We start from the raw sequence: 22,811 nt of genomic DNA, 5'->3' as shown, positions 1-22,811 counted from the left end.
AACAGAGGTGGTACTTGAGTGACAAAAAGTGGAAGAGCAAGATAGAACCCGGTGGATCATTGCCTCGACGGCAATGGAATTGAAGGGAGAAACTAGAGGAAGATCACAAAAAATAGTTGTCTAGTGAGAAGGGGTCCGAAATTGGTTTCTTTGTTACACAAAAGGGCTGAATGTGCATTGCAGATCATTAGTTTTCCTTAGATATGAGCTCGGTAATAGCAACATCCAGTTTGATGTAGTAGTGAAGAAGCCATTGCAGGCTCAAAATCATCCAGAAGAGGCATCATGAAGTGCATGATGGTCACAACATTTGGCAAAGAGTGCAATATCATCCTCATATTTTAGCTGTGGATCTGCAGGAGTTTGTTCCTATCAAGTACAAGTTTTGACTTTTTGAGTACAAAAATGAGAAACGTACTAACCTGGCTCTTGGCAAATCTGATCAAGTTTGGTCTCAATTTGGCATTTTGAATATGCATCGTGAGTGTGCAATTACAACAAGGGAAAGAATATTTAAGCTGCCTTGGTTATCTAATAACAAGAGATTGTTGATAAAGGGAGCAATAGTATTGATGAACCATAACAGGATTTTTCACTAAATGCAATCCCAATCTTCAATTCTAGAAGCAAAATCATCATTGAATTCATTTCTCGTTGAAACCGGCTTGAAAATTACACCACTTACACTAACACATTACCACAATTTTCTCCCTTTGGGAGCACAACCATTATGGGCCCATAAATAATATGTGGGCTCTATATGGGGCTTTCCAAAACAATTGTGATTGGATGGGTAACATCATTTGATTGATCCATCAAAAATCAAATTTGATTTTCTTTTTTGATTAAGGAAGGGCTATGGTTCAATGTAGCTGAAACAGATGATTATGCATGTACGCGTGTTTCAAATTGCATGATTAGGGATGCAGATCAAGTGTGCATGGCATGATTCCTAATATGTGAAATCGAGTTTGCAGGTCAGGTTAAATTTCAATCAGGATCAAACAAAGTGGATGCTAATATCATGAAATATTGACACAATGTTGACATGTTAGCTAACACGGCAAGATTCCGCATGATAGTGACGCGATAGATGGCACAACAATGATGATGAGGATAAAAGGAGAGAGCCTCAGACTGACGGTGTTATGCTGTCTTCCATAAGTAAACAGACGGAGCGATAGCTGATGGTCATAGCTGACGGCCTCCAGGTTCAGACGGTTTCACTAGGTGACGCTCAAAAAGCTGAAGGAGGTAAATTGAGGCTGACGGACCGAGCAGAAAGTTGACTTGCTTCCCACGTTATAAGTTAAGAGTTGACTTGTTTCCCACGCTAGAGAATTTTCAAATGGACTCCTATAAGGAAAGGATCCCGGAAAATACGCTCAAAGGGACTCCTATAAGGAAAAGACTTCTACTCCAAGGAAAAAAGGGATGACCCTTGCTACTATAAAAACCTTAGCACCCTCGTGACCCAAGGTACGCGTAATTTTTACCCTCTCTAGCACTCTAGAGCAGTGAGAATAGTTCTAACTTGACCTTCGGAGGGTATTTGGCCGGTACCACACCGGTACTCTCTAGGTTATTCCTTTTCGTTGTGCAGGTGCCATTTGCGATCATACGAGGAGCGTGTGACTCACTGGTGGTATTGTTTTCGGTATCATCAGTTGGCGCCGTCTGTGGGAAACGCTTTAACACGTTCTCGCTTCCAAGACAAAAAGAGTTACATGGTACTCACTCGCTCAATGGCGACCACCAACGACATTCAACAAGAAGAAACCCCTACAACTGCGCTTGAAAGACAGGTGAGGACGCTCGCCGCCGCCGTGGAGCGCCTCACAAAACAAAACCACGACCTAGAAGAGCAGTTGAGACAGAAAGATGCAGCTCCCAACAACCAAGGAGCAGATCAAGAAGGAACCAGCGCCGACAGGAGAAACCAGGAAGGACCCCAGGCCAGCAACGCCCCGAGCAAACCAGAACGACAGAATACGAGCATTCCCTCCCTCGCGGAAACCACTCCGCCACTTGTTCTCGCGGAGATGCAAGCCATGAAGGAACAAATGGAGGTTATGATGAATGCTCTTAAGGGACGAGTATCAAGCGACCTTGACAACCTTGTCAACCGAATTGACTCGCCGTTCACCGCCACCGTCAACTCCTACCCTTTACCAAGTAAATTCCGCATGCCACAGATAGACAGTTATGACGGGGTCAAGGACCCACTGGACCACCTGGAGACCTTCAAAACCCTAATGTACTTGCAAGGAGTAGCGGACGCCATCATGTGTAGGGCCTTCCCTACAACGCTGAAGGGCGCAGCAAGAATTTGGTTCAGTCGACTGGCACCAAACTCCATCAGCACCTTCAAAGAACTCAGCGCTCAGTTTACCGCACACTTCATTGGGGGCCATCGCTACAAGAGGTCTACGGCTTGCTTGATGAGTATGAAGCAGCGAGAAGACGAAACTTTAAGAGCCTACATCTCCCGCTTCAACAAAGAGGCACTCTCGATCGACGAAGCTGACGACAAGATACTTGTAGCGGCATTTACAAATGGCTTGAAGAAGGGCAAGTTTTTGTTTTCCCTATACAAAAACAACCCAAAAACCATGTCAGAAGTACTTTATCGCGCCACAAAGTATATGAATGCTGAAGATGCACTGTTAGCTCGGGAAGAGAGGCCTAGGAAAAGAAAGCGGCAGGAAGACAATCGGCAGGACCAAAGCCGAAAGAAGGCAAGAACCGCAGACCGAAGAGACGAAAGACGCCCTAAGCCCCTGGGAGGAAGGTTCACAAGCTTCACCCCGCTAACAGCCCCGATAGATCAAGTCCTTATGCAGATCAAGGACGAGGAGTCGCTGACATTCCCAGGAAAGCTGAAGAGTGACCCCAACAAACGCTCCTGAGATAAATACTGCCGGTTCCACCGCGACCACGGCCACGACACAGCTGATTGCTATGACCTCAAGCAGCAGATTGAAGCCCTTATCAGACAAGGAAAGCTGTAGAGATTCGTCAGCAAGGATAGAGCGGATCCCCTCGCGCAAGACCAACACCCTCGACGGGATAATGAGCGACCGAGGCCCCCAATTGGGGATATAAGGATGATCGTAGGGGGAATGACCGCCGTCGGGTCATCCAAGAAGGCCCGCAAGACCTATCTCCGGATGATACAAAGTGTTCAACTAACAGGAGCCGTGCCGAAGATAACAAGAAGAGAAGGTCCCGTAATCGGATTCTCGGAAGAAGACGCACGACGCCTTCACCATCCACATGACGATGCACTCGTCGTCAGCTTGCGTGTAGGAGATTACAATATGCACCAGGTGCTCGTCGACAATGGCAGTTCAACAGATATCTTATACTACACCGCGTTCCAGCAGATGAGGATCGACAGGGGGCGACTGATCCCAACAAATGCCCCGCTTGTCGGCTTCGGCGGGAGCCGAGTATTCCCACTGGGCGCGGTCACCTTATCCGTAATTGTGGGTGATTACCCCCAATAGATAGCCAGGGACGTGACGTTCTTGGTTGTTGATTGCTCATCGGCCTACAACGCTATCCTCGGGCGACCCACGCTCAACTCATGGAAGGCAGTAACCTCCACCTACCACCTGATGATTAAGTTCCCAACTGACTACGGAGTAGGGGAGCTGCGCGGGAGTCAGATGGCCGCGCGCGAATGTTACATAGCCATGATGGAAATGGAGGATCAGGTTCAGACTTTAAGTATAGAAGAGCACCGGACGGTAACGGAACCGGTTGAGAAGTTAGAAGAAATACCCCTTGACAGTTCCGATCCTGGCCGAACGACCAAAATTGGAACGCTCGCTAACCCCACAATCCGTCAGGAGCTCATAACCTTCCTTAGACGCAATCGAGACGTATTCGCATGGGGTCATGAAGATATGCCAGGGATAGATCCTTCGATTATGGTGCACAAGTTGAATGTGTCGCCCGCCTTTTCACCCGTCAGACAAAAGAAGAGGGTGTTTGCCCCAGAGCGAGACCGAGCCATAGCAGAGGAAGTCAGAAAGCTACGGGAAGCAAGCTTCATCAGGGAAGTGTACTATCCCGACTGGTTAGCAAATGTAGTAATGGTGAAGAAAGCGAGCGGGAAATGGCGGATGTGTGTGGACTTCACCGACCTTAACAAAGCCTGCCCCAAGGATAGCTACCCCCTCCCGAGGGTTGATGTCCTAGTAGACTCCACGGCCCGACACCAGTTGCTGAGCTTCATGGACGCTTTCTCGGGATACAACCAAATCCGAATGCACGAAGCCGACCAGGAGAAAACGTCATTCGTAACCAGCCAAGGCCTGTTCTATTACAAGGTCATGCCCTTCGGCCTGAAGAACGCAGGCGCAACGTACCAAAGGCTCATGAACAAAATGTTCGCACAACAGATTGGGAGGAATGTCCAGGTCTACGTGGACGACATGCTAGTTAAAAGCCGGAGGGAGGAAGATCATCTAGGAGATCTCAAAGAAACATTTGATACACTCCGCTCCTACAATATGAAGCTCAACCCAGGGAAATGCGCCTTTGGAGTGACGGCAGGAAAATTCTTAGGATTCATGGTGTCTCAAAGGGGAATCGAGGCGAACCCGGATAAGATCCGAGCCATTATGGAAATGGCAGCACCAAGAAGTGTAAAAGAGGTACAGAGCCTAAATGGAAAAATAGCGGCACTAAACAGGTTCGTGTCGAGAGCAACGGACAAATGTTTGCCCTTCTTCCGAACATTGAAAAAATCCTTTGAATGGACCAACGAATGCCAGCAAGCGTTCGAAGAATTGAAGATTTACCTCTTCTCTCCACCGTTGTTGAGCCCGTCGCAGCCGGGAGAAGAGCTTTTTCTCTATCTGGCCGTCTCCCCCGCAGCTGTTAGCGCAGCCTTGATGAGAGAAGAAGAAAGAGTGCAAAAACCCGTATACTACGCAAGCCGAGCGCTTCGCGGTGCCGAGGAAAGATAACCGCCGATGGAAAAACTTGCCTTCGCATTGGTTGCGGCAGCCCGAAAGCTCAAACCGTACTTCCAAGCTCATACGGTAAACGTCCTGACTGACAAGCCTTTACGGCGAGCAATGAGCAGCCCCAAGGCCGCGGGACGACTGGCATTATGGGCAATCGAGTTGAGCGAATTTGACATTCAGTATCGTCCGCGGACCGCCATCAAGGGACAGGTTGGCGCCGACTTTATAGCTGAGTTCACCCATGACGAGGACCAGGGGGCAGCAGAGTCCCCTCAATGGAGCATACATACGGACGGATCATCCAACAGACAAGCCGCAGGGGCCGGCATTGTGTTGCTATCGCCTGAAGGAGACACCATTGAATGTATGGTCCGTCTAAACTTTCTCGCCACCAACAATGAATCAGAATACGAGGCTCTGATAGCAGGACTCGACCTCGCCAAAGCAGCAGGAGCCACAAGGGTAGTCGTCTACTGCGATTCACAGGTCATCACCAACCAGATAAATGGAGACTACGAGTGCAAGAGCGAAAAGATGAAGAAGTACCTTGATGAAGTAAGGGCAAGAGTGGGCGACCTAGAAGCCAAAATCATCCAGATTCCTAGAGAGGAAAACGAGCAAGCAGACCGTCTCGCGAAGGCCGCCTCAGCAGAACGAATGGTCGTCCCTGGTAATGTACTCTCCTTCGTACAGCTTTCCCCGCTGATAGATATCAGTGACATGCAGGAAATATGCTCCGACAGCGGCTGGACAGCGCCGTTAGTCTCGTACCTAAAAAACGGCATCTTACCAGACGAGAAGGAAGCCGCAAGAAAACTTAAAGTCCAGGCGGCGAGGTTCGTCCTGATAAAAGACGTCCTGTACAAGAGAGGTTTCTCCCGACCATATCTAAGATGCTTGGGTACGGAAGAGGCAGACTACGTTATGAGAGAAGTGCATGAAGGAATCTGCGGAAACCACTCAGGATCCAGATCATTGGTACACAAGCTTGTGCGAGCAGGTTACTATTGGCCCACCATGCAGAAGGACACCGAAACCTACGTTAGGGCCTGTGACAAATGCCAAAGGTTCGGCAACATTATTAGACAACCGACCGAAGAGCTGACCCCAATGACGGCCCCGTGGCCATTCGCACAATGGGGATTAGACATTATGGGACCATTCCCTACAGCCATACGATAGCTGAAATTCCTGGTAGTAGGTATCGACTATTTCACGAAATGGGTGGAAGCTGAAGCTTTGGCCACGATTACAGAGAAGAACGTACGGAGCTTCGTCTGGAGATGCATCATATGCAGGTTTGGCATTCCTAGGGTCTTTGTCTCGGACAACGGGAGGCAGTTCGACAACGACCATTTCCGGGATTTTTGCTCCCAGTTAGGAATAAAGAACCACTACTCCTCCCCCACCCACCCTCAAGCTAATGGACAGGTCGAAGTCACAAACCGATCCTTGCTCAAGATCATCAAGACTCGGCTCGAGGGGGCGAAGGGTATATGGCCTGAAGAATTGCCGAGCATACTATGGGCATACAGGACGACGGCAAGAACACCCACAGGAGAGACACCGTTCCGCCTGGCGTACGGAGGCGAAGCAGTCATCCCGGCCGAAGTCGGACTCGCAAGCTATAGGGTACACAACCATGATGAGAACAAAAACGATGAGGCTATGCGACTACAGCTCGACCTAGTGGATGAGATTAGGGCAGCAGCAGAACAAAGGCTCGCTAGGTACCAGGATCGCATGGCCAAATACTACAACTCTCGGGTCCAACACAGAGACTTCCAAGTCGGAGACCTTGTTCTTAGAAAGGTCATGGGCGCCGCTAGGGACCCTACCCAAGGGAAACTCGGCCCCAATTGGGAAGGTCCTTACCGAGTTTCGTCGTGGCAGAGAAAAGGTACTTACCACCTTGAAACATTGGAAGGACAGAAACTACCACATCCATGGAACACCGAGCACCTACGGAAGTACTACCAATAGGAGCAGCAGCATGAAGACCAACTTCTTTTTTATTTTTCAGCAAATTATAGTTTAACTCCTCAGATTTATCGTTTACTTTAGTTTTTTTCGTAACAATACTTTTTTAGCCCAAGGGGCAGGATTTGGTTTTAATTACTTTTATTTAAATGCATGACAATAAGAGGAGTTTTATTCAGAAATTGCTGAAGTGTATTTTTCCTCCGATGATCCACTAAGTTTACGGCCCAAAAAACGACTAAGTCCATAACACACGGACTAAAGAAAAACCTGACGGACCAATGAAGATGTAAAAAGACATCAAGGCTAATGGCCATAAAAACAACGGTCCGAAAATGCTAAAGCTAAAAGCTGACGATCCAATAGATAGAGTTATCATATGGATCGGGCCTTCAAAACTGACGGATCAATGAAAGATGTCAAGGCATCAAGGCTAAAAAAGCCAAGAAAACAATGGTCCGAAAAGGCTAAGCTAAAAAGCCGACGGTCCAATAGATGAAGCTATCATCATACGGCCCAGGCCTTAAAAAAACAGACGGACTAATGAAAGATGTCAAGGCATCACGGCTAAAAAAGCCAAGAAAACAATGGTCCGAAAAGGCTAAGCTAAAAAGCCGACGGTCCAATAGATGAAGCTATCATCATACGGCCCAGGCCTTAAAAAAACTGACGAACTAATGAAAGATATCAAGGCATCAAGGCTAATGGCCATAAAAATAACGGTCCGAAAAGGCTAAAGCTAAAAGCTGACGGTCCAATAGATAGAGTTATCATATGGATCGGGCCTTCAAAACTAACGGACCAACGGAGATGTCAAAAGACATTGAGGCTAATGACCAAAGAAAATAATGATCCGGAAAAGCTAAAGCCAAAAAATCGACGATCATCTAATCGGACATACCAAAGAAGCCATCATTGAAGAGCTGACGGTCCAATGGATGAAAATATCGTCAAAGGATTTATATGGTAGACGGTCAAATTATTGACGGTCTTACCAAAAAATGAGACTACTTACAAATAAGTTTCTCCAACCAACAAGCCTGTAAAGATGACGAGCTAATCAAAAAAGGCTAAATATAAAAGAATAATGGCGATCTCATTAAAATTAGTCAAACAATAAAAGTCAGTGTATATGTTCAAAGTAACGGACAACAGGGGGTAGATGGAATTACAAGCAAAAAGCCCAACAAACATAAGGGCACTTGAAGATATTGTTCAAAAATTACAATTAATAACAAAGATTAAGCGGCAGGAGCGTCCTTGGAGACCCCGTCAGCCTTATCCTTCACAATTTGATCTGAAGGCCCAGCAGGGGTAGCGACAGCAGGCTGGGCCAAAACAAACCCAGCATCATTAAGCAAAGAATCCAAACTGAGGGGTTCGTCATCTCTGTCAGCGGCAGGAGTCATTGGAACGGAGGTATCCATGGTGATTCTAGACAGATCCAGCTCCGGATAAGCTAACGACACTTGCTTCAGACAATCATCGAAACCTGTGCCATAGTAGTCAGCACAGGAGTCAATGAAGGACTGAGTTGTCTTAAATTTTTCGACTGCGTCAGTCCCAACCGTCACCACTTGCGCACGCAAAGACGAAACCTCCTCCTCAAGTTTCTTCTGCTCGCCCTCTGCTTCTCCTAACTTCTCCCTCACGTCCTTCAGATCTGTGTTTAAGAGACGGACGGCCTCCTTGTATTGCGCCTGCTGATCCATCAGGGTGGAATTGTGCCTCCTCACCCGAGAGACGACGCCTTCTTTAGCCACGCATCGGTCTTGAAGTGCTTTAACACGAACCAAGGCCTGAAGAAAACACAACCGTCAGCTATCAAGCAAGGTAAAGATCAAATTAATCAAAGTAGGAAGCATACCCGTGCAATATCAAAGAAGGCTGACGCCCCCAAGTCATCCGTCCCAAGCTGAGCACAAGGATCCAGATCCGTCTGTTTGATAAGAGATTCCAGCCCCTCGACAGCGTAATCCTTATGAGTCAGCAAGCAACGGGGCCCCTCAATGACGGGACCAGAGGAAGTCATCACTCCTTTCCCAGCACCGTGACTAGACTTGGGGGGCGACTTCTGGGAAGACACGTCCGTAGGTGTGACGGCCACCTTCTTAGAAGGAGGATCATCCTTTCCGTCAGACTTCCTCTTGATTGAGCCCTTCAAAGAGGAATGAGGAGTTGACGCTCCTTCTTTTCCCTTGGCTTTGTCTTCTTCCTTCTTACGGGCAGCAGCGGCCCTCACCCTTTGCTTCGCAGCCTCCATCTCTGCACAAAGAAAGCTGACGGATAAGTAAGCTGACGGATGAGTAATAGCAGACGGATTAAATAATGCATTTACTTACGTTTTCTTGAAAATTCTTCCAACTTCCGAGCTTCGACCGTCGGCTCAGGACCACCACAATACAAATGTAGAGTGTCTAGGGTTATCAAATCCCTACACCTACGTTGCTCAAGTGGGATGGTGAGTATCCGACGGATGAATTCCCTTTGTTCGTCAGACACCTCCGGACGAGCGATGGCTAAAACAAAAGGAAACAGACGGTGTTAAAAGAGACGGTGAAAGTTCCATGGAAAATGAAAAGCGACGGTAAAAAGAAAGAGACGGGGGCAACCTGACTCCCTAATATAAGCCCATGTGTTATCAAAATAACCCCCGGGCAACGTGTCCCATTCATCCGGGCGGCACACCCAGTCCGTCCCCTTAACAAAGAAAAATCTGTTCTTCCAATTCCTATTCGAATCCGGCATATCAAACACTAATCTTAAGCTCTTTTCACGGGGTGCAAAATGATATGTCCCCTTGGCGGATACTTTATGCTGAGGTCTGTAGTAGTAAAAGAACTCGTCAAGCGAAAGTTGACGGTTCCCCCCACTCAAGCGACCCCAAAGAACCTCAGCACCAATAAAGATCCTCCAGGCATTCGGAGAGATCTAGCTGACGGACAATCCTAAGAAATCCGCCAGCCGACGATGTAAAGCCGTCAGTGGAAGTCTAAGGCCAGCTGCGAACATGGCGTCGTACATCCCCACATCAGCCGTCCTCCCTGTATAACACTTCTCATTCTTTTTAGGGAGACGGAGAGGAATGTGATCTGGGATTTGGAAACGAATACGCAACTCAGAAAAAACTCTGTTGCTCATCTTTGGGAGAAATTTATTGACGGCCCACTCCTCTGGAAGGATGAAGGGACGATTACCTTCAGAACTCCCTGAAGTTCCCTCACTGGACTCTTCGTCACCCTCATCCTCACTACCGTCACTACCACCTCTATCTCCGTCGCTATCGATTTCCTCGTCACCTTCCTCCCAGTTACCGTCATCAACAACTTCCTCATCGATCCCCTCGACCTCAACCTCACTTAACACTTCTTCCCTAACTCCCCCGACACGGTCTTCTACGTCAATACTAAGGGATTGGGCTGACGTTTCTTTTCCTGACGACTCAGAAAAGCCATCGGACTCTTGACCTGAGCCAAAAACTTCGTCGTAGCCCGCTCCGTCGCGGACTGACGACTGATCACTCGACGCGTCACTTGACATCTGACTACCTACAAGTGACGGATACACCCTAAGTCCCTAGACTGACGTTCTTAATAAAAATTCTTTGGGCAAAAATAAAAATAAAAAGAGAAGCAAAGAGAAGAGAAGAGGAACTTACGGGTGAAATAGATCTTGAATAAGTGAAGCAACCTTAAGAATGACGGTATTGATGAAAGTTGATGGAACGAATCGTTAGAGCGACGGTCTCTCTCTTGAAAGATCTGCGAGGTTGAAATGGCGAAATGAAACAATAAGGCGTGATATTTATATAGGAGGAAAACGCACGAAATGCGAGGCGACGCCCGTGCCCAGAAACAAGGCCAGCGACTGCGCGCCACGTGACCTTGCATTAAATAGCTCGCGGCTCGAGAAGTGATTCATAATTCTTTTTTCTTTTTTCAGAAATAACTCCACATGCTGACGGTTTTAAGCGTCGAACATGTAGAGTAGGGGGCAACTGATGAGGATAAAAGGAGAGAGCCTCAGACTGACGGTGTTATGCTGTCTTCCATAAGTAAACAGACGAAGCGATAGCTGATGGTCATAGCTGACGGCCTCCAGGTTCAGACGGTTTCACTATGTGACGCTCAAAAAGCTGAAGGAGGTAAATTGAGGCTGACGGACTGAGCAGAAAGTTGACTTGCTTCCCACGTTATAAGTTAAGAGTTGACTTGTTTCCCACGCTAGAGAATTTTCAAATGGACTCCTATAAGGAAAGGATCCCGGAAAATACGCTCAAAGGGACTCATATAAGGAAAAGACTTCTACTCCAAGGAAAAAAGGGATGACCCTTGCTACTATAAAAACCTTAGCACCCTCGTGACCCAAGGTACGCATAATTTTTACCCTCTCTAGCACTCTAGAGCAGTGAGAATAGTTCTAACTTGACCTTCGGAGGGTATTTGGCCGGTACCACAGCGGTACTCTCTAGGTTATTCCTTTTCGTTGTGCAGGTGCCATTTGCGATCATACGAGGAGCGTGTGACTCACTGGTGGTATTGTTTTCGGTATCATCAAATGACATTGCGAATGATAAAGTGTAGATGGTATGGTTGTAAACACTAAACACCACGTTTTATAACCTCTAAAGAATTATAAATAATCTTTGCAAGAATCGGGGTGATAGTAACACTCTGTGTGAATGTTGAAGTGTAATTATAAATTATAAATTATGATTGATTCTCTAAAGAATTAATTACGTCATAATTCCTCCCATGCAAAAAGATTATCTTTGCAAAAATATAATATTCACTAGGTTTAAGACAATAGTGCAAAAATGGGATAATTTTAGTAGAGAATTTATTTTTTATTTTTTTTAATAATTATTATTTGATTATCTTTGTAAACAAAATTAATTAAAATTTAGAAGTTCCTAAATATCCACTAATATTATCTAACCCTTAAGTTTCTAAAAATAAGGTCCCATCTAATATTTATCTAAAAAGTTGATAATGAAAAAAACTAAAATAAAAATAAAAATAGGATAAGGATTGGGATTATAACACATAGTGCTAATCGAAACTCAAACTAAAATTAGAAAGCCAATTAGCATTCTAGTGTTCTGACATGATTTTCTTCAATTTATTTTATGTACACACTTATCTAATCAATAGACGAGAATAATAGATAATTGCAACCTTGGGTAGTTAGAAATTGATTGAAACCCAACAACCAAGGCCTCCACCTCTATTTATTTTCAAAAGCTACAATATTTACTAGAGTCCTAGAAATATCCCAAAATAATTCCCATCATCTTCCCACGTCAAACACAAAACCCTAGCTTCCTAGGATATTCAAATCGAGCTATTGGACACCAACCATCAATTAATCATCAAATAACATCGTGTTGCTTTGTTTGAATATTATTGAGATCAATAAGAAAATTCCCAGGGACATTCAAAGGAAGGAGGTGCTGCCCATGCCCCATAGAGATAGGAGCTCAATCCTAAAGGAACCTTCGACCTTGCTTTGGAAAAACATAATGAATATTCTAGCTTTTAGAATTACAGTTTCCATATGTTCACATGAGGTTGAAATGATCAGATTTTGTTTCCAAAACCCTCATCGCTAGATCTCTTGTTCTAATTTTAACATACTCTTATCTTGTTTTTCCCATGCTTGGATGCTATACCTTGTTTGCGTGACATGAGTTCATGTCCATTATATTCTACTAGCCTCATCACACACGCATGCGATAATGCTTTTTATTTTTTATTTCTTAGGTTTACACGTTTTACTCATGACAATTATATTCTTATTTTAAGAAGTTGTATTAGTACTTTTTTATTATTATTATTATTATTTATTTATGAGAAGTTGTATTATTACTTCACTTCTAATGTGAGAGAGAAATGTGGAGGTGGGAAAAAAATCAGTTTAGTGATAATAAAAAATGAGAAATGATATGTCTACAACATTTTCACAACATTTTTACAACAAATCCTAAGTGGCAGGTTGTTACTTGTTGTTATTGTTGGGGCAAAAAAGTAATCTTAGTATTAGATTCAAATTTGAACCAATAACAACTAATCACTTATGCTTTGTTGTAAAAATATTATGGACGTAGCACCTCTCATAAAAAAAAAAATGGTACGTTTGAATGGTATGTTTGTGGGGGAAAAAAAGGCAGTTTTTTTTTTTTAATTTTTAATTTTTTAAAAGAAGAAGTTGTATTAGTACTTGACAACTAACGAGAGAGAGAAATGTGAAGGTAGGACAAAAAACATTTTATTTTTATTTTTTTAATTTAGCTAAAATTTAGGAGTTTTTAAATTAGAAATTTTACATATATAACCCTATTATTTAAACCTCGTAGATTGGTAAATTTGAGGATATTTTGGACATCAAAATTGAGGATCCCAAACTAGAGAAACTCATTAAATAATAGTATAGATAAGACCAATTTACCGACGACCTCAACGCAAAAGCCTCAATCTAAGAGGGAAAATATTATCAGTCGAACCATTCTAAAGAAATGTTAATTGCATGGTCTAACTTGTTCACCTAAGTATCCCAAGATCGCAGCTTCAAACATGTTACAAATACAATAACAAGAAATGCTGACATAGCTATTGTCATTGTTAAAAATATGTTAGCTCAATGTAATAGGTCCAAGTCCATTCCTTCTAATTTAGGGTTTAGCCTACTATGATTACACATGTTATGGTTCATTATAATACAGAATTTATACTACACTCTAATATATTAAAGATGTAGCACTTTAGTGTTTCCTTCGTGACTGTATAGGTTGAACTACGTAACCGTCATGTCTTACTGTGTTCTATATTTTATGCTTTATGCTTTCACTTACGCATTCATACTAGCATATTCAACATGATGTATCAATGCTAATATTTAACATGGTATTAGAGCCACCTTCTCGTGGCCATGATTTTTTGTCCTTACATTGTGTTTAAGAGCAATTTTTGTCTTCCTCAATGTTTCTTTGTTGCATTCATCTTCTTTGGCTTTCCACTACTGCGTTAATCTTCTAAACCTTATCAAATCTTAAGGTTTCATCAATCTTCCATCTTGAATTTGAGAGGAGGTGTTAGAGATATGTTAGCCCAATGTAATAGGCCCAAGTCTATTCCTTCTAGTTTAGGATTTAGCCTACTATAAATACACATGTTATGGTTCATTATAACACGGGATCTGTACTACACTCTAATATATTAAGATATAGCCATTTAAGGCATCCTTCGTAGATGTAGGCCGTTAGGTTGAACTACGTAACCCTTGTGTGTTATTGTATTCTATACTTTATGCTTCTACTTCCGCATCTATAGTAACATATTTAACAAGATATATCAATGCTAATATTTAACAGTCATGGCGGGGATATTCAATATTGACGTCACTATAGACATGGACTAGGATCGTTGTCACATGATGGCCTTGTGGCATCTAGCAAAAGAAATGATTCGTGGAATCAATTTGATGGGAAGACAACGTTAAGAAGCTAAGAAGGCTTAGTAGAACATGTTCCAACTGGAGGAATGTGCGTAGTTAAATCTGAGAGAGAGAGAGAGAGAGAGAGAGAGAGAGAGAGAGAGAGAGAGAGAGAGAGAGAGAGAGAGAGAGAGAGAGAGAGAGAGTATTAATGTTGATTTTAGTCTTAATCAAGGATATCAACATGTCCTAAATATGATATGCTAACACTCTAGTCGATCTATGTTCTCTTTGGCTTAGTCAATCTATTTCTCCCTCTCTCCCTTGATCCGCCTATCTCATTTTCATGTCAATTTTTTTATTAAACAAAAATTAATTTCTACAAGTATTTTAATGGTATTTTTTCTTGTAATAATTTCAAATTGACTAAAAATTTATGGCATTGAAAGTATTGAGGTAACTATTCTTCTCTAAAATGACTTTAACAATTATTCCTTAGTAAATGTAATAAATTTTAAAATTAAATTAATTCCAAAAAAAAAATTTAGAAATATTTTCAGCCTATGACATAATTGGTTTTTAGTATAGGCGAGGATCAAACTCTTAATTTTTTATTTAAGAACAAGAAATTTTACCAGTTGAGTTAATTGGAACTTACTTCTATTATATCTTTTATTCCCAATAATAAATATTACTATTCACGATGTCATCTTAATTCAATTTACCAAACGTGCCTAATTCTTTATTTCTTCTCCACAAAGAAAAGGACATATCTACTATATATTATAAAACCACAATCACAATAAATACTAGAGTTATCAAATTTCAAATTTAATATTTGGGTAAAATACCATTTGTCTCTAAACTCTACTAATATATTTTTTTACATCCCTAAACTTTAAAAAGTTCTTTTGTTCATCTGTAAACTTTGTAAATAGTTTTTTTTTTTTTTTCAAAAGTTTAGAGACAAAAGTAGGGATAAAAAAAGAGTAAATTTTAAATAGTTTAGGAATAAAAAAAGTTTTTTTTTTTTTTTTTTTAAGTTTAAGGACAAAAAGTGAAATATATTTAATAATTTAAGGACGAAAGAAGAACTTTTCAATAGTTTAAGGACGAAAAATGAACATTTAAAGTTTAAGAACAAAAAAACAAGTTTTTGATAAAGTTTAGGAACCAAAATAATATTTTAACCCTAATATTTTATATACATTCCAATCAAAATAAATGTCTATAATAAATATCATAATAATCAAATTTCATATTTATATACAAAACTAAGTGGAGATAAAATCATTTAAAAAAAAAATAAAATACATATTGTAGGGTCAGTTTTTGGGGCCTAGGCCCAGCAAGTAAGTGGTTCTGGCCCAAAAGACCCTAGACAATGAATTTGTAGAAAGCGGATTACAGAACTAGGGTTGAACGAAGTGAACGTTAATTAGCTGTATGCCATGCAACAGTCTGAACGTGAGAATACTTCATTTATGTTCACAGGATACCGGTCCGGGGAGACGTATGAGTGCACCTCTTGCTCTGATTAAAGATTACAGAATTCTTTAATCTCTCTCTCCCTTCTTTCCCTCTAAATTTTTCGATCCCTTCTTCATGGGGATTTCCTTCTCTTATATAACCTCCTTAATTTGATAAAAGCCTTACACTTGTTAACCATCTGGATCTTCACTTGAGTGTCTGTCCTATCGGACATCCACCTTATCTTTCTGTGAGTTGCATTGGCCAATGTAACACTGTTCGCCTGTCTTCTCCACATTAATGCGGCTGAAAAAGTAGCTTCCTTGCATTTAATGCGGCAGTTGTGGTTTCTCCCTGGACGTCTTACATTTTCCTCTTTTTTCCTACTGTGTGAGGCTCATCCTACTACCCACGTTTGTTTGGGATGGTTCTTCACTGTGGAGGGGACACACATTGGGCCCGTATTTGTGTGTCCAAGGAGACATCCCTCCTCGGACGTCTTTTAAATAAGTTGGGTTTAACAGGATTGGGTTGGAAGTCTTTTGGTCCCCCTTTTCTCTTTTGGTCATGGTTGGGCTCCGTGCGGGGCCCAAGGCCCATTGTTGACTTTGGGAATTTTACCCCTACACATATACAATTGAAATGCTTAACATTTGGTTTACCTCATAATATTTTGCCACATAAGTTTTTGAGTTTTCACCATTTTACACATTAATATTTTACTATATGTATAATTAAAATTATATTTTATATTTAAACCATTAATAAATTCCATAATGATCAAATTTCATATTTCATATAAAAGAAATCAAAATAAATATTTATATATAAATATCAAAATTATCAAATTTCATATTTATATACAAACTAAAGAGATATAAAATCATTTTTTAGAAAAATAAATAAATAAATCAGAAGACATTTGACCTTTAGTTAATCTCAAAATATTTTGTCACTTATTTTTTTTATAATAAAATCACACATAAGGTCAAAGGGAAGGGACTTTTTGAAAGACTTACAATACAGTGTCAAATATTTTTTGAGTTCTCATAATTTTACATGCAATATTTATTTAAATTCCCTTCCCTATAATTAAATTTAAATTTTATCATTTATTTAAATTCTAAATTAAGATCTATATTTACATATACAAACACAATCATAATAAATATTATAATTTCATATTTTATATTTATACAAATTAGAAAAGAGATAAGATTTTGTTTTTGTTTTTAGATAAAATAATATTTTATTGAACTTCCAAATATAGAGGATTCTCAAAACTCAAACCTGGGCCTTGCCAGGTTTGAGTTTTGAGAATCCTAGGAAAACTAGGAATTGTGGCAAGCACATCCTTGCTAGGTTTGTGTTTTGAGAAGGACAAAATTTAGCTACAAAGTTGGTTATAGCCTAAAGTTACAATTTTATTCAATAAAATAATCATTATTACATATTTTGAAAATCTAATCATTAAGTTATATGTTCTTTACACTTTTAATATACATGTCAAATTTTGTGCCAATCGGATATTATTTACTATATGATCTATAAGTTTATGTTTTATATATGCATAATTTTAAACTACCAAAAGTTGTCATTTAAACAATTTATTGATGACATAACTATTGATCTTTAATTTCCTAAAAATTTTGCAAGCATAAAGGATATAAGAAGAAGATGTAATCCAATAGTGGATTTATCAAAATTCACCTCCAATAAAAAGATATTGAGTAAGATTGTAGTCTTAGGCTACAACCAATTTTGTAACTAAACTTTGTCCTCTTAAGAATCCTAAGAAATTGACCAAGTACATAGGAAAATGCATCATTTGGAGGAAAACTTTTTTCTAAATGGACATAACTTATTTGCCAAATATGAGATGAAAAATATAATTTTTAGTAACAAAAAGGAAAAAAGAGTTAGTTTCCATTCAGAAAAGCAAAAGCTTTTTTGCCTAATGGGGACACCGTTTATTTGCTAAATATAAGATGAAAAGTATAATTTTTAGTAACAAAAAGGGAAAAAAATTTTAGTTTATTTTCAGAAATTTTTTTTTTTTTCAAATTTAAAAATAAAATTAAGACAAAAAATTTTGAAACTTGTTGCCATACTTACATATTTTTGAGTTCTCATAATTTTACATGCAATATTTATTTAAATTTGCTTCCCTAAAATTAAATTTAAATTTTATCATTCATTTAAATTCTAAATTAGGATTTTGCCATATAATTATATATTTAATAGTCAAGGGCATTCCAATAGTCAAGACAATTACTCCCTCCGTCTCAATTTGTTTGTCATGTTTGAAAAGTCAAATTTTTTAAAGAAACATCATTTATTGTCTTGTCTGCCTTATAAAAATGTATAAGTTTATATAACTACCCTTAAATAAATTTATCAGTTTTTTTTTTTTAAGTTTTTCTTAATGAGGCAACTAAAAAGATGTCCCAATTAGATTGATTTTTTAAATATTTGTTAGTTTTCTTTTCAAATAGTTTTAAAAACAAAGTGGGAGTATAATAATAATATTAGTAAATTAATAATTTCTATTTTTAGAAATAAGACAATATTTTGGGACATCCTAAAATGGAATAGATGACAAACAAACTGAGACAGAGGGAATATAAAACAAATGTGAAGAAGGCCATTACAAAAATCAATGAGGCCATTAACATTAATTAAAATCAACTTAATACAAGTTCCAGCTAGTAACAAAAAATTAAGCTACCCTCTAATATTAAGCTACCCTCCTACAAAATAACTCTAGCACATCTTGCTTACAATCCTGGACCATGCGTAAAGGACTGGCTCTCAATAAACCTCAATACATCCATATACCTTGATGCATTTGTAGTAGCTCTTACAGTCTCATCATTGATTGTTCTTTTATTTTTGACTTTGTTGAACCCTACAGTTGTTTCTACTTGGAGTGGAAGTGGTAGCATTGGAGTTGGGTGGTGCACAAGGGAATTCTACTTCACTAGTGGTAGGTGGTGCACTTGTCTGATTTGGTTCAATAGTGGGAGGTCCACTACTTGGACCACCCCTACAAACAGCAAAAACAAGATAATCAAAACTACAACATAAAACAATAATAAAAATTGAGGGGAAAAAAAAAACAATACTAGATATATTGCATCAATTGGATGCTCTACAAATAAATCAATCTCTCCATAACCTAAAATCAAGTCTGCCATGAGCATTGCATCATTATTATTCACAATCATGTGGAATGACGCATTCTCAAGGTTCACACCAGGCATCCTATACCACAACATGCTAACAGAAGTATACCCAAACTGCTTACATATAGACTCCAATCTCACAGTTAGAACACATCTTAGGATTACAATTATCCACTATTCCCACTGCACCCCCCATGTACTGCTGAGGATTAAGAGTGAAATACCCACCATGATGTACATTCATAGTAAAGTATTGGGCGTCCATTCTGCATGCAAAAATACACACGAGATTAAACAATAAAATAAAAAATAAAAATAAAAAGTATAAATTCTACAATGTTACAAAAAACAATAATAAAAAACAAACAATAATTTCATTCTCCATTTAATTTTCATTTTCAATCTTAAGATTAAATAGCAACCAACTCTAGAATGGTTACATTATTCTTATGCAGTTGATTGCAAAGTCATTTAGAGACTGTTATCTTGATCGAGTACATGTAAAAACCATTGACTGTGCCTACCCATGTGACAAAACCTGCCACAGTCTAGTTTTCAAGTGAGTGCAAATTTATTCAATATCACCTCACGTGGCTTCCTTATTTGTCATGCTGCTATTGCCAATTAGTGGAGAAAAAAATAGTATAAATTCTAAATTTTTTTCACAAACAAAGAAAAATAAATAAATAATGGAATTATGCAATGAATTTTTTATTTTTATTTTTATTTTTTTGGGATAAAGATGCAAGAAATTTTTTAATGACTGGCACTTTCACATGCTAACAAGTTTACACATTGACTACCTTGACTCATGAAGATAAAATAGAAAAGCACCAACAAACAGTCAATGAAAAAGCTAATAATAGTCAAACAATAGTTATAAAAATAGCAAAAATGTAAAAACAGAACCAAAGGCACGACAAAAAAGGTGTCAATGTTGAGATTGTGTGGTCCCTAAAAAGTGTCAAACACATAGTAGAGTTAGAGAGAGAGGGTAAACACCTTTCAAATCGGAGGTCCAAGAGGAAGGCTTTATTTGAATTCCTCGCTTCTCTAACGTTTTCCCTTGAGAAATCCTAAACACTAAAAGTACACCATATTTCCACCAAAATTTTCAAACAAATGTGGCAGAAATTTTAAAACTTCAACAAATTGAGACATCACCATTACCCAGTAGTTGCGTTCCTCAAATTTTGATTCGTCCCTTCACAAGTAACTGGCTCTTTAAAGAGCATAGAAATCAAGGTATGGGTATGGGTGAGTTACATAGTTATTCATCAATGGTTTCAGTCTACAATCACCAAAGTTTGTGAGAAGAGAGTGGAATCAGTGAGAAGAGATTAAGCTTTGATCGCGGGGATTAGGCAAGAAGAGATGTGGCTGTCAAGAAGGATTTCATCTTGAGTTAGGGTTCGAAATTTCATTTTGGGGATTAAGAATTCAATCGGGTCTTAGTTGTTGCCTAGTGAGGATGGTGTTAAGTGAGTCATGTGATATTTTAATAGTTGTGGAAGCTGATATGGAAGGTTGACGTGGAATGACTATTTATATTTTAATTTGATTTATGTCATGTGTGCATTCTATTTGCCACCTAAGCAGATTCCGTTAGTCATCTAACGGCAGAGACCAAATTAATTGTGACTTAAAAAAAGCAGGGACCAAATTGACTGCTCTCAAAATGTAGGAACCAAAATGACCATGTCTCCAAAATGGTGTTTTCACCTAAATATTATAATTTCATATTTCATATTTATTCAAAATAGAAAAGAGATAAGATTTTGTTTTGTTTTTAGATAAAATAATATTTTATTGAACTTCCAAAAAATAGAGGATTCTCAAAACTCAAGGCCTTGCCAGGTTTGAGTTTTGAGAATCCTAAGAAAACTAGGAATTGTGGCAAGCACATTCTTACCAAGTTTGTGTTTTGAGAAAGATAAAGTTTAGTTACAAAATTGGTTATACACTAAGGCTACAACCTTATTCAATAAAATAACTATTATTACATATTTTGAAAATCTGATCATTAAGTTACATATTCTTTACACTCTTAATATACATGTCAAATTTTGTGTCAATCGAATGTTATTTACTATATGATCTATAAGTTTATGTTTTATATATGCATAATTTTAAACTACCAAAAGTTGTCATTTAAACAATTTATTCATGACATAGCTATTGATTTTTAATTTCTTCAAAATTTTGCAAGCATGAAGGATATAAGAAGAAGATGTAATCCAATGGTGAATTTGTCAAAATTCACCTCCAATAAAAAGATATTGAGTAAGATTGTAGTCTTATATTACAATTAATTTTGTAACTAAACTTTACTCTTTTAAGAACCCTAAGAAAACTAGGAATTGTGGCAGCGCATTTACCAAATACATAGGAAAATGCGTCATTCGGAGGAAAACTTTTTACCAAATGGACATAACTTATTTGCCAAATATGAAATGAAAAATATAATTTTTAGTAACAAAAAGGAAAAAAGAGTTAGTTTCCTTCCATTCAGAAAAACTGATTATGTTCAATTTAAAAAAAAAAAAAAAAAAAAGTATGACAAAAAAGCAAAAGCTTTTTTGCCTAATGGGGACACCGTTTATTTGCTTAATATAAGATGAAAAGTATAATTTTTTGTAACAAAAAGGGAAAAATAAAAGTTAGTTTATTTTCAGAAAAATTAATTTTTTTAAATTAAAAATTAAAATGAAGACAAAAAATTTAAAACTTGTTGCCATACTCACATATTTTTGAGTTCTCATAATTTTACATGCAATATTTATTTAAATTTCCTTCCCTATAATTAAATTTAAATTTTATCATTCATTTAAATTCTAAATTAGGATTTTGCCATATAATTGTTGAGGGCCATTTGTGAGAATCCAGGTGGAAAGAAAGAAAGCCCAATAACAAGGACAACAAAGAATTGACAAAGCAGACAGCAAAACCATTAGGCCCAAGCGGCAGGAATAATAGATCACAGGCTCAAGAAATAAACAAATGGGTCTTGAAGAGGCAAGTGGACTCAAAGAAGCCCGGAAAGAGAGAAATAGCATCCCATGGGCAGTGTATGAAATAGAAAAGCGAGAAAGGACAGCCGCAAACCCAAAGTAATGCAAACTAAGAAAGTAAGGGAGTTTATGGCAGGCCCATAAACCCCAAGGATGAGAATAAGATTATTGGGCCAGGGAAGCCCAATGAAATTAGTAAAAAGCCCATGGGAATGTAGAATTAGCAAATGGGCTGAGGATACCCAAGGGAAAGCCAAAAGGGACATAGGAGTCCATAAATAAAAGCAAACCAGTGGCCATGCTAAGCCACTGAGAGAAGAAATAAACGGTTGGCCTAAAAGAGGCCCAGCAGGATTAAGTTATTACAGTAGGAATAATAGAACAACATTGCAAGAAATAAAGGAAACCAAGGAATGTGTCAAAAAAATGTAAGACCCATCATCAAATAAAGCCTAGCTCCTAAGAGGAGCGGGAAAACAAAAAAGCAGTCCACATAAGAGGTTAAAAAACACGGACAGCGAGCCTCCAGACCACGACAAACGAATGGGCAGTAGGCAAGTTTTGGACACATATGAAATGAAGGCACGCATAAGGCCCAAGCACCACCAGCCTGTACCCAACCAATACAAAGCATGGTGAGGTCAGGGGGGTCAGAGGATCAGAGGGTATGGTTTGGTGGTGGGGAGAGGGGAAAAATCTATTTTGATGGTTCCGACTCAGGCTCTTTCGGGGAGGTGTCTTGCTGGGATGGCTTA

Source organism: Quercus robur, chromosome 9, assembly GCF_932294415.1.
Source record: "Quercus robur chromosome 9, dhQueRobu3.1, whole genome shotgun sequence".
Lineage (NCBI taxonomy): Eukaryota > Viridiplantae > Streptophyta > Magnoliopsida > Fagales > Fagaceae > Quercus > Quercus robur.
This window is presented reverse-complemented; position numbering follows the sequence as displayed.